The sequence below is a fragment of the Myotis lucifugus genome, unplaced genomic scaffold, assembly GCF_000147115.1.
Source record: "Myotis lucifugus unplaced genomic scaffold, Myoluc2.0 scaffold_3, whole genome shotgun sequence".
Lineage (NCBI taxonomy): Eukaryota > Metazoa > Chordata > Mammalia > Chiroptera > Vespertilionidae > Myotis > Myotis lucifugus.
In genome coordinates, this window is record NW_005871051.1 from 3053425 (window position 1) to 3065741 (window position 12317).

The 12317-nt window shown below is 47.6% G+C and overlaps 1 protein-coding gene across 3 annotated transcripts in view; it reads right to left on the reverse strand.

Annotated features, from left to right (window-relative positions):
- The window catches only part of STK17B (serine/threonine kinase 17b), a 27408-nt gene extending 26763 nt beyond the window's left edge, over positions 1–645 (reverse strand). For 2 of the 3 annotated variants that reach the window (XM_023759757.1, XM_006082364.3), the window contains exon 1: positions 379–643. The gene's annotated coding sequence lies outside the window, so the exon portion shown is untranslated. Of the gene's footprint in view, positions 1–378 lie in introns of all 3 variants that reach the window. The other variant, XM_023759755.1, reaches the window with a different exon arrangement.
- Between the last annotated feature and the right edge of the window lie 11672 nt (positions 646–12317).

Here is a 12317-nt window from a genome sequence, read left to right on the forward strand (position 1 = left end):
CCGTAGGTCTGGCTGGGGGCTCTCATGGAACGGACACGCGCGCACAACACCCTGGCGAGTGCGTGCAGGAGAACCCATACCCACGCAGGACACCGGGAGCTGGGGAAGCGGGACACCCCCCGGATGCGGCGACCCGGCCGGGGCAGAGGAGCCGCCTGAGGAGCTGGCTGCCCTGGACCCCCCCTCTGCCGGCCGGGGGTCGGGGTCTCCGGGTCCGCCCACGGGCCGCCCACGCGCCGGGGCCCCTCCTCGGACTTCTCCCCCCCGGCGGTCTCGGCCCCAGAGGTGAAGGGGGGGCTGGTTCTGGGGAAGGGGTCGCCGCCCCCAGGAAACCCCCAACCCCAGGTGGACGCGGACGCGCGGGGAGGGGACACTGACCTCTCGGGCCGCGGCGGGTCCTCTCGGAGCGGCCCCTCCGAGGGTCTCCCGTCCGCCCCGCGCCGGCGGCCACGGCAGGACGGTCCCAGCTCCAGCCGGTGAGGGTCCGGCAGCCCCGCGCGCAGGACCCGCTGGTGTTCTCCGCACCCCGGCGCCCAGCGGTGACCCGGCCCCTTGTGAGGTGGCTCCCGGCCCCTGCGAGGTGGCTCCGGGCGGCGGCGGCGGCGACGGCGGCGGAGACGGCGACCCGAGCCTACAGTTGAGGTTTGAAAACTGCAGCCGCGTTGCGGGGCAGGGCTGTAGGCTAAGGCCCACCCCTCCGCCCGGAGAGCCAATCGGAGCGCGCAGGGCGGGCGGGGCTGTCACGTGATGGGAGGGCGGGGCGCCAGCTGGCGGCGCGTGCTGAGGGGCGGGGCCAGCGCGGGAGAGGGCGTGGCCGGCGGCGGGCGAGCCGGAGGTGGGCGGGGCCGCGGGGCAGGTGGGGCGCAGAGGTCCGCGCTACCTGGGAGGCGTGATCGGGCGCTGCGGGCCCGCCGGCCGGGCCGTGGCTCTCCCTGGCGGCACCCCTCCCGCCTTCAGAGGGGGCGGCCCACGGGGTGGGAGTGTCTGCAGGTTGGGAGAGGGAAGAAGCCGCAGGAGCGTCACGGCTTCCCACTCATCCAACCTCGGTCCCTACCGGAGGCCCGTGTTCGGACCCTCGTGACCAGAACCCGCGCGGAAGTGCGAAGCGCAGTTGGGGCGACGTGGCGAGCATCCCCGTGGCTCCAGCGCCCTCACCTCCCAGGCCTGGCTGCGGCGGGTGCGCCAAGTCCCGACCGGGTGAATTGCGGGTGTTGTGGACGGACGGGGCGCTGCCCGAAACGACGGCAGCCCGCGGCGCAGGACCCGGGCTCTGCGACCTTTTGCAGAGAATGCAGAGGTTGAAAGCTCTGTGCAGGACACAGTGCGCTTTTGTCTCGTTCCTTGTCATGTAGGATTGGTTGCAGATATTTACGATAATTATAGGGGACTATTGGGAAAACATATTGGGGGGAAATATATTGGCTCACTCTCCTTCTAAAGCCTTCCACACTCACCATGAAAGAGGAGGTTTCCGCTTTCCCTGCTCTGTGCCGGAAGCCAAGCGAACTCCCGGTACCCGTGTGCTTCTCCATGCTGCGTTCTCCCCAAGACAAATGCATGAAAGGCCTCAGTGCCACTCAGAGAGGTCTGCCAGTTTCCACTGAACTGACTCGTTCCAGTTTAACGTGTCTAGTCCCTAACTAAGCCTCGTCACCTGGGAATATTGCTTCCGTCTATCCAGTTCATGGTTGCTAACTATTAGAGGGACAAGAGAAGCCTAAAGTTAGGATGGAAACAACAACAAAGTCGCACGCTGACATGGACTTTTCAGGTACCGTTATCCTCAAGTCCCCAAACCAGTGGGACTGTTCCCATCTCTTTTTGCAAACACGTGGGTGGCATCTCAGCACCAGCACCGGGAAGCAACCTCTGGGGATCACCTGGTAGCTACAGACACAGGTGTCTGGTCGCGATTTCTGTTCTGTGTGGTTTATCTATGGGCCTCCCCAATCCCAGCATCTGAGGAGTCCCCAGCTCTTAGTCTCCTCTCAGTCCGCCCAGGTCACGTTGCATCTTTCCATCCCTGCGGTAAACCAACCACCCCTTCCTGTGGCCACAAGCCCTTCACTCCACCAGCCAGCCTCCTGGGGGGCTTTTCAGATCTTGCATGTTCCTGCCTCTGCCTTGGCTCCAGCTTTTCACCATCCTCCCCATCAATTCCCAACTTTACAGAAGGTCTCGCTCTCCAGAAATCAGAAATCTGTGCTGTTGTTCACTCCCCACTCCTAGCCCGGTCACCTCTTTGCCCTGTGTCTCAACCTTCCTAATGCCGAGACCCTTTAATACAGTTCCTCATGTTGTGGTGACCCCCAACCATAAAATTATTTTTGTTGCTACTTCATAACGGTAATTTTGCTACTGTTATGAATCGTCATGTAAATATCTGATATGCAGGATGTATTTTCATTGTCACAAATTGAACATGATGAAAGCATAGTGATTAATCACAAAAACAATATGTAATCATATATTCATTATGTGTTTTCCGATGGTCTTAGGCGACCCCTGTGAAAGGGTCGTTCAACCCCCAAAGCGGTCGCGACCCACAGGTTGAGAACCGCTGTCCTAAGTTCATAGGTGCAGGCCCTACCCTTGTGCTGATCTATTCATGCCCCTAAGTAGGTTGTTAACCCTCGTACCTGGTGTCAGATGTGCCCGTGAGGCTTCAGCACACTGTCCCAAGGACACTCGCCTGCGCTGGCTTGGACTCGGGCACTGTGGTTAGTTAAGTACCAGGGAATCCCTGGTGCTGAGGAGCAGACTGTACCATCGGTGGCCTTGAGGAAGATTCAGGACTCAACATGTCCCTCCATCCTGCCTCACTTACCCAAAATGATTCCTAGTCGTGCCAAAAGCACATAACATAGTCACATTAAAAAAGCTAATGCAGAATGAGTTAATTTTAATATATTTTATGTAAGCCAGTGTATCCAAAATATTGTCATTTCAATGTGTAATCAATATGAAAGTTGTTAATATTTTCATCCTTTTTTAATATTGTCCTAAACATGGGGTACTTTACATTTACAGCACATCCCAATTTAGATGCTAAGTTTTTATCGAAAAGACTTGGTCTGTATTTAGATTGCACAAAATTTACCATTGAAAAAAGATTCATATCCCTACATTGTTTCAAACATAAACATTTTCAGTAAATGAATACAGGACCCGTTTCTTAATTTAAGTTTAATTAAAATGAAATGAAGTTGTAATTCAGTCACGATAGCCACATTCCAAGTGCTCCATAGCCACCGGTGGTTGGTAACTACTGCATTGGGCAGCACAGACCCAAAGGGCTACAGATGTGCCTCTTAACTGCTTCTAAACCTCAAAATCGCTTAATGCAGAACTAGACACAGTGCGGGTTCTCAATTCACCGGAGCCGTTTGAAACTTCAAAAGTCCTCAGGGGTCACTAGCCCAACTCCCTTTTTTTAGAAAGGAACAAATGTAGAATGGGAGAGGTTAAGGGACTTGCAAAAGATCACACCACTAAGCCAGTGGATGCATATCCGAACAAGAATTCAGGTCTCGATTCTTAACCCTAAAGGACATTCCACCTCATTACATCAGACATACTTCAGGGGCGAGAAAAAAAAGATTTTTAATTTATTTGAATGATTTGGGAATGATATGGGCAAAGAAATAGATTTTTATGTCCTAATTGCATTTGCATAACCTGATACAGATAGTGTGTCCTGGACTGCTTCCACCATGGTTTGGGGGCTGGGTGATCTAATCTGTCAGTCGCTGTTACCTTGGCCCATCACCGCTTCCTCTCCTTGGAGCCACCTCACTGCACACCCGTCCCAGCCACCCCCAGAGCATCCGGCCACATTTTTCTGTCGCAGCTGTCCTCGCCCCAGCTGTCTACAACAATTTGGTTAAGGTTGTACTTCAGAGAATTCTTTCTATTTGCAAATCAAAATATTCTGTACAAGCTACAGAACTGATATCTTCCATCCACAAACCCACCAGCTCTGAGGTGAGAGTTATGTGTGTGTGTGTGAGAGAGAGGATGCCTGTGTGGTTACGTGTGTGGCATTCAGCAGACCTGCATTCACAGCCCAGCTCTGCCCATTTGTAGTTGTATGGCTTTGGGCAATCCTCCGTTTCCTCATCTGCAAAAAAAGGAGAGTCATAGCGGCTACTTCTGTGAGACGAAGCTGCGCTGGTACATACAGAGCACCGCGCCTGCCCCGCAAGAATATGCCCTCGGTCTGTCCAGCTGCTGTCCTTTCCCAGTGCCTGCAGGCTTCCTGGGCAGGACTGCCTATACCTGGCTCGCTCCTGCACCTTGTGACCAGCAAGATGCTTGTGATGGAGTAAGGTCCCGCGTGCATATTTTTCGAATGACTTTAGAACAGGGGTGGGCAAACTTTTTGACTCGAGGGCCACAATGGGTTCTTAAACTGGACCGGAGGGCCGGAACAAAAGCATGGATGGAGTGTTTGTGTGAACTAATATAAATTCAAAGTAAACATCATTACATAAAAGGGTACGGTCTTTTTTGTTTGTTTGTTTTATTCATTTCAAACGGGCCGGATCCGGCCCGCGGGCCGTAGATTGCCAACGGCTGCTTTAGAAGATACTTATGATTCCCTTGGATCATATGATGGATGCTAGGAGAGGTGACTGGGTGAAAAAATAAAACTGACATGCTGGTCAGAAAAGGAGAGAAGAAGCAAGCTGCTTTCCCTTTCAGAATCCACCTGGTGAAGGCACCCGGGTTCACCAGGCAGCTGTAAGGTCAACAAATGCTGACGGCCAGGCCTGTGGTAGCTGAAGAAGTGAGACTCGCCCGTGTTTAAAGGGAAGTAGATTATCGAGTGGAGCAAGGACATAAATATAGGGTGTAAAACCGTCATTTATTTTACTTTAGTAGATAAACGTCTATTAGTTCTCCCCAACAAATGCCCTCCCTTTTCACTTTCCTGAGGTACTTCCTCTGCCAAGAGCATATCCCAGGAATCATGACCTGGTGTCACATTCCCCAGAGCACACAGCAGGTAAGAAATAGTAAAGCTTTCAGGAATCCCGCACGATGTGAGTCTTCTTGCATCAGGCAGCCATAGGCACAGATAAGGCCGGGCTGGCCTTTAACCCCTACCATTTCCTTGTTGGGAGTGCGCTTTGCCTCGACTGGCTTAAGGTGACAGCAGAGCGTTGAGAAGGCCAGTCTCCCCTCCGTGAGACCTTTCCTGGCATTAACGTGCTGATCATGTGGAAAAGGCTCCTATTAACGAGTAGCGCAATATTCCTGACCTTGAGAACATTCCAAGTGTTTTCCAGGCTTCTTTTCAGTAGTTAACCTTCCCTGTAGATTTATAGAGTAGCATTTCATAGCTTCATTTTTATAAAAATATTTAGAGCTGTTCAGAAACCCTTTAAAGGGCACAGATTATGAGAGAGGGGGTCTGAAAATTACTAGCTGTGAGACCTTGAACAGATTATAATACTCCCCTGCCTGCTGTTTCATCTGTAAAACTGAAATAATAATAGCTTTATCCCTCAGGGAACAAAGTACCAATAGCTCATGACAAATCCTGAGCCTGGCACTGTTCTAAATGTGCTGTTTGTGTTAACTCGTTGAATCCTCACCCTCCTGTGAGTAAAGTGCTAGAGTTTCCTCCTTCAAAGATAAAAAATAAACTAAGGGACATGGACGTAATATACTTGCCCACAGACACCTAAGTCACAGTGCAGCTGTAACCAGTGAAGCCAAGAGGCAAACTAACTCTACTACATGGCCTGTTCCTCTGGGCATTTAATAACTGTGGCCACTCACAGAGCACAGGTTCTTGAGTGTTCAATTCACCTTAGTCCCTGGTGCCCCTGCTCTTTTTATCCCTTTGTTTTCTCTCACACCTCCCATTCCAAAATGTCTTCATTGTTAAAGCAACTCTACAAATACATAACAAATGCAAGAGGAGGCGCCTAGAATGATCCATGTGGCCATGGATTAGAGTTAGAGACATTGGTGTGACCTAATGCTTAGCTTCATATAGATATGGATGTTTACACATAGAACTATTTATAGATAGCTGTGTGTGCATTGGTAAATATTCACAAATATCTCCTTGCTCTGTCAGCAGAGAGCATGTAGAAGCAATGACACCCTAGGAGCAATAAGCACACCGGCCACTCAGGTCTTCGTTTCTAAGACCATTCATTCTCCAATAAAAGGAACCAAAGCTCCTTGGAGAAATCAATGCTTCCAGAGCTGAGGCAGGAAACATACAGAAAGGCCTGGAACATTGTGCAGTGCCAGAAAGAAGGAAGTTCAAACCAATAAGTCAACCAAATCCCTACATAGTGATGGGAGTATGTCAGAGGGACCCAGGAGCCACTGAAAGAGCTCCCAATGGCAAAGCTGGGACAATTTGAGCAACCCAACACATACACAAAATGCTATTGGATTATGACCCACAGTATAAAATAAAATATGCATGAGTACATACTGATACAAGTAAATGATTGAATAAAGACAGGGGAAAGAATAGGCAACCTCCCATGTAGAAGAATTATGAATAATTTATGTAGATTCTCTACCCTCAAGTTGGAGGAGCATAACTCCCTACTCCTTAAAGTGTGGGCTGGGCATAGTGACTTTTTTTCACTAAAGAGCACAGTATAGGGAGTGAGAGAAAAAAGAGTAACTTTGCAGTGAAGTAACCTGACAAACTGTCCCTCCAGCCAGGTGATCAAGGTTAACAGCAATACTCACAAGTCATTTCGACCATGCCCTTAATACGATGCAATGAGAATGGCCCTTTGCCTCTGTGGTCTTCCTCCCCCAAACCCATAACCCCAGTTCAACCGTTAGAAAAACATCAGGAAAATACCCATGGAAGGACATACTACAAAATACTTGACCTCAAAACTGGGAAGGTCATAAAACAAGGGGACTGTCACAGTCAAGTGGAGCCTAAGGCGATGGAGTGACTAAATGCCATGCTGGATCCTGGATGGGATCCTGGAACAGAAAAAAAAAAAGACATTAAACAAGAACTAAGAAAATCTGAATAAAGTATAAACGTTAGTTAATGAGTTACTATCAGTTCATTAATTATAACAAATGTGCCCTACTAATGTAAGATACTAACAAGGAAACTGGTTGTGGGTACTTTATGTATTGTCTTTGCAATAATTCTATAAATCTAAAACTGTTCCAAAATAAAAGGTGGCTTAAAAAAATGAATCTGTCGTTGCTTTAAAAATTCAAATTCAGGGAACCCTAGGATCATAAATTAGAGCTGGAAATGATTTTTAAGATCAAAAGAAAGGATAGACTCCATAAAGTAACTGAAATGCCGTCCAGCTATTATTTTTGCAGTCTATTCAAAATACCATTATATTAGTAATTTGATGCAGGCTCAGTCCTGTCAACCTCTGAGCAAAATGTCCACGCCTTGGCTAAAAATAGATGTGACAGGAATGCAGAAAGTGATCCAAGGAATTGCGTGTCAATATAATATCTATCATTTAATTCCAATCACAAAGTAAATCTTTCACCTAGCAATTCCCCTACTGTGTTAGGGAGACCCCAACACCTTTGTAGAGAGTCCCCAAGGTCGAAATATTTTTCATAAGAATTTTCATATTTACCCTTTTCTCTCTTAATCTCCCACAAGTGTATGATTCAGTTTTCCAGAGACTGCAGAATGTGTCATATTACAACAGATTAATGTAGAAGCAGCTATGACAATCCAAATGCTTCCTATTCAGGCAGAAATCAGAGAGATCACAATAATGTAAAACAATACCACCCTCATCATTATTTGTTTTGGACAATATAGGTATTTTTCATAAAATGTGTTATTGATGTTAACACGCAATGTTGTTATTGTTAACATGTAGGTGTTATTTTAAATAAATTAATATTTTAAAATTTTCTTTAAAACTTGGTAGATATAACCTACATAAATAAATACCCTCTGAGGTTCTTACTGATTTTTAAGGGTAAAAATTGTGAGAGATTAAGAGCTATTTTTTCTAATCATCATGACCAGTTTGCTCTTTTCCTTTTGAGGACATTTGTCACTTTATGACCACCTAGTACCTTAACCCCTCCGGCATTTAGAGACGTGCTCACCTTTTGAGTCTATGGAAGTGAAACTGACAAATATTCACGTCCCCAGCCTCCTTTGCAGCTAGGGCAGGAGCAGTCACCTTAAGTTCTATCAACCGTCTGTATGCACTTGAGCCATGGAATCTGGAACAAGTGGGCCTGAGGCCAGGAGCACTCAACTCTCTGACAGCAGCCAAAGTGTCAGGGAGCTATGGCCCTGGGAGCAGTGGTTCTAGTGACACCGCCTTTATCCACTCTCACGCTGTCAGCAGGACTAATTGCACTTAGAAACTTGTATTCTGGCAACAGTGGCACCTTCACCGGAATAGTCATTGGTGGGACTTTGGATCTCATTCCTGGTTGTCTTGTCCTGGTCCTGGCTCTCCAGCCCGGGTCTCTACTCTATGAGCTACTCAAACAAGATCCTTTAAATACCTCCCTTTGGGGCTTCAGTCATCCAGAGATGCTTCATTGCTTACAACTTCATAACTCTCGCCCTCCCCAAAATTGGTCTCTTCGTTCACTTCTGTAGTTACCTATCTTGCCTCTTTTAACATCAGCTTTCCTGAAATTCCACAAATAAACCGTGGCTAATTAAAGGAAAGAAAAGGCAAAAATAAATTTACCCTTTCCTTTATCTGCTATATAAAAAAATAAAATAAACAACTGCACCAATAAATTAAAGTGGTTAGCTTACTGAAAGAAGGAGAAAAATATGTTGGCCACCTCCTCTAACTATCAACTTTCACCTACATTTTGAAATCATGATCTAACTTCCACCCAGCAGAGTGTAAGATTTTCATGTGTTACTTTCCGGTTATGCAATTTCCATAAAGCAGGCAAGAGGTTCTGAGGAGAATGACGGATGATGCCATGCCATATGCTTAGTTCATTATAAATCCGCTCAACTGACTGCAGCCTTCCCGCGCCAATCAAAACAGAACTGTTCTAACACATTGGAGAGTATCTTGTTTTATGGAGTGCTTACCGAAGGCATGAAAAGCACACTCGATTTCAAATGAACCACATTCTCCAGAAAGGGTTTTGGAACTGACTCCTCATAGGCTACTTTTTGTTATTATTTAATGCGACCTATAACATAGAATGCTTTTCTCTTTGAGCTCATCGGGCCTGGAATGGTTCCGCCTTCTATAATTTCACAAACATATCTTACAATATTTTTATTCTGGTCCCTTTCTAGCTAGACTTCAAAGGGGAAAAATATGTGGGCTCGTTAGGCTCTTCAGATCTTCCCATTGCATGTTAACTCGGATTATTAGGGACCTAAATTAATTTTGACTAGATAAAGCATCTTCTGGGATTGAAATACTACCTCAGATTAAGGGTCCTTTGAAGCCGTGTCTTGAAATAATTTAAGGAAAAGATAAGAGGGAAGCGACCCATTGCTTTCTCCTCGCCTGCTCTTTGATGGTCCAGGTCTGAGTGCAGGGGTTCTTGGATCTGGATTCTGATATTCCCACAGTGAGCCTCTCAGAAGAAAGGTTTGCTTGTAGTTGAAGTCAACAGGGAAGCCTACATCAGCACACCCCACCTGGAGAACAAGTTGCAAAATCGAAAAACGGATACATTGAGTGAGCAAAGATAGCCTATTTCTCACAGGCCTAAACTGGGGTGCATCTATTTAAGTTTGAGGTTTTTGAACACTTTGCAGATGACTATCTTGGTGACTTGAGAGAATCTGCATAAACAAATCACTTGTCTCTCTGTCTTCCTGTCTCTCACCCTGGGTGTTTGTCTTTCTCTCTACTTGCTGAGAACAGGAAGTGGCAGACCGAAGATCTGATCAGTTTCCATTACTTCAGTGAGCCTTGCTCAGTTGAACACAGGCCAACAGCACATTTATATTTGCCTAAATATATTATGCAGTTTATCAAAATAGGCTCCTTTTGTGCAGTTTTCAATGATCTCTTAAGTGTCCAGGCCTTGAGTTCTTCTCGCTATTAAGCCTACCTCTGGGGATCTCAGGTTGTTCTTTCAAAGTAAAAATAGGCAATACCTTTGAGACACTTGTTACTCGTTGACCTAAAAAATCCCCTTCTAATAGCTCAGTAATGAGCAGCTCTGAAACGCTGCAGGCCAGCCATGCATGCGGAATGTGGCCCAGGATGTCCCAGTATTAAGAGCCCCTGAAGTCTGCACGGCCTTTGGAGCTGATGTCGTCAGTGCTTTCACACGCGATATTTTATCTGAGCCTCGACAATCCGGAGGTTACTGTAAGCAAGGCTAGAACTACTTCATTTTACCAACAAGAAAGAGGCTCTGAGAGTGACTGTCCAGACTGAGACCAGGGCTCCGTCTAGAACTGAAGATTGTAGGCCCTCCTGGGCAACCTACGCTCAGGGGAGGGGACTGTCCGGACCATTCAGACCTGCTCTCTCCTCTCCCATCCCCACCCCTTTTTCTGAAAAACTGCAGGAGACGCTATGATAGAGCAGCCCCGGACAACGGGGAAGAAAGGAGGAGGTGATTTTCCAAGAGGACCCAAAGGGCCGATGGCAGCCACACCGCGCCCCCGGCTACCTTACCTGCAGCCGCTTGCAGCTCTAGGAGCCCCGACATCACCCCAAACCTCAGTGTTCGCATCTCTCCAGCTGGTTGGGCTGTGTGCACTCCCTCCTGCTGCCCTGGGTTGGCTGAGGCAGTTTTGGGTGGGGAATTAGGAAAATCGATCACGATTTACCACCTAAGGTAATAAGATTTGGCACAGAACTAAGAATTCCCAACCAATAGCCAGGGTGACAGGGAGGCATTTCAGAAAAAGGAGCATACCTATTTTTTAAAGTTGGAGCTGCTGTGTATACATCATTTCACTTAATTCTTGAATCGCCACCTTGAGGTAGTCATCTTTGTTCCTAGGGCTCAGATGAGGGAACTCGGGCTCAGAAAATTTGACCTGCTTGAGGTTATACAAGCAAGAGGTGGAGACAGAGTTTGAACTCAGACAGCAAATCCCAGGTCCTTCTCAGGATACTGCCCTCCATCCTGTCCCCATCTCCTAAAATCCCCCCTGGTGGCCCATCTGCATAGCTCATCGGGCACACGAGCTTGTGTTTCGGTGGTGGACAGCAGCCTGACTGGCGGTCTAAGGCCTAAGGAACAGGAAGTGTGCAGAAAACTCCGAGGAAGCAGAATAGGAGTCACAGCAAGTGCTCCCCTGTGAGAAGATTCTCTCTGGCGTGATTAAGTCTTTTGTGCTTGCTCTGTAATTATTTGGGATGTTATGAGACTTCAATGACAGGATGCTGCAGGGCCTTCCCTCTGATCTCCCAGGGGCTGGCTACTCTTCCGCCCTCGGTTCTCACCTTAAACGTTGCTCCCTCTCTCTGAGGAGCTCCCCGTCGCTGCTCCCTGCTCTTCACGGCCCTTTTCATCACAGTTAATAATTAAGGATTTATTTGTTTACTGCCCGTCTTTCTCATGAGACTGTGAACTGCCCAAGGACGGCAACCAGGACTGCTTCCTTCAGCGTTTCCCCGGCACCTCCCGTGGTGCCTGGCACAAAGTAGCAACTCAGTACGTGTTGATCGGATGGATGGATAGATGGATGGATGGATGGATGGATGGATGGATGGATGGACGGACGAACCAGTGAATCGTTCCCAGGAGAGATCCCAAAGGGGTCTGAGGAAATGACCTGATAATGTGATGTAGGGAGGGCTGCGTTACTTCTGGGCTGGGGGAGGTCAGTCAGCTTTCCCCTAAAAACAGGCTTAGAGCTAGTGGCTTCCCAAAGACGATGGTCAGGAACTGTGCATGAGAAAGGAATTACCCCTGTTAGATGCCTGTGTATTCGAAGTTGATGTTTTTCTTATGGCTGGACCAGGGTTATAGGTTTCGGGAGGAAGACCACAGGGATGAAGTGCCTTTTTTGTCACAACGTAGCAAGGGAACATACTATCCACGTGACTTGTAACTGTTGGTATTGACCTTGATCACCTGGCAGATGTAGTGGTTGCCGGGTTTCTTCCCTGTGAAGTTACTCTTTTCCATGCCCTCCCCCTACTCCATGCTGGAGTCTGTGGAAGGAAGTCACTATGAGCATCTCGCATTTAAGCGTGGAGCATCTGCTTAGGTTATGTGGAATTCCTCTGCATGAAAGATTTGTCTCTTCTTCATTTGTTAATTATTCAGTAACTTATTTATCATCTGGACTTATGAATATTCATTGTATATCTTGTCTTATAATCCAATACTACTTCATTTCATTTTGTTGCTCAAATTGTTCC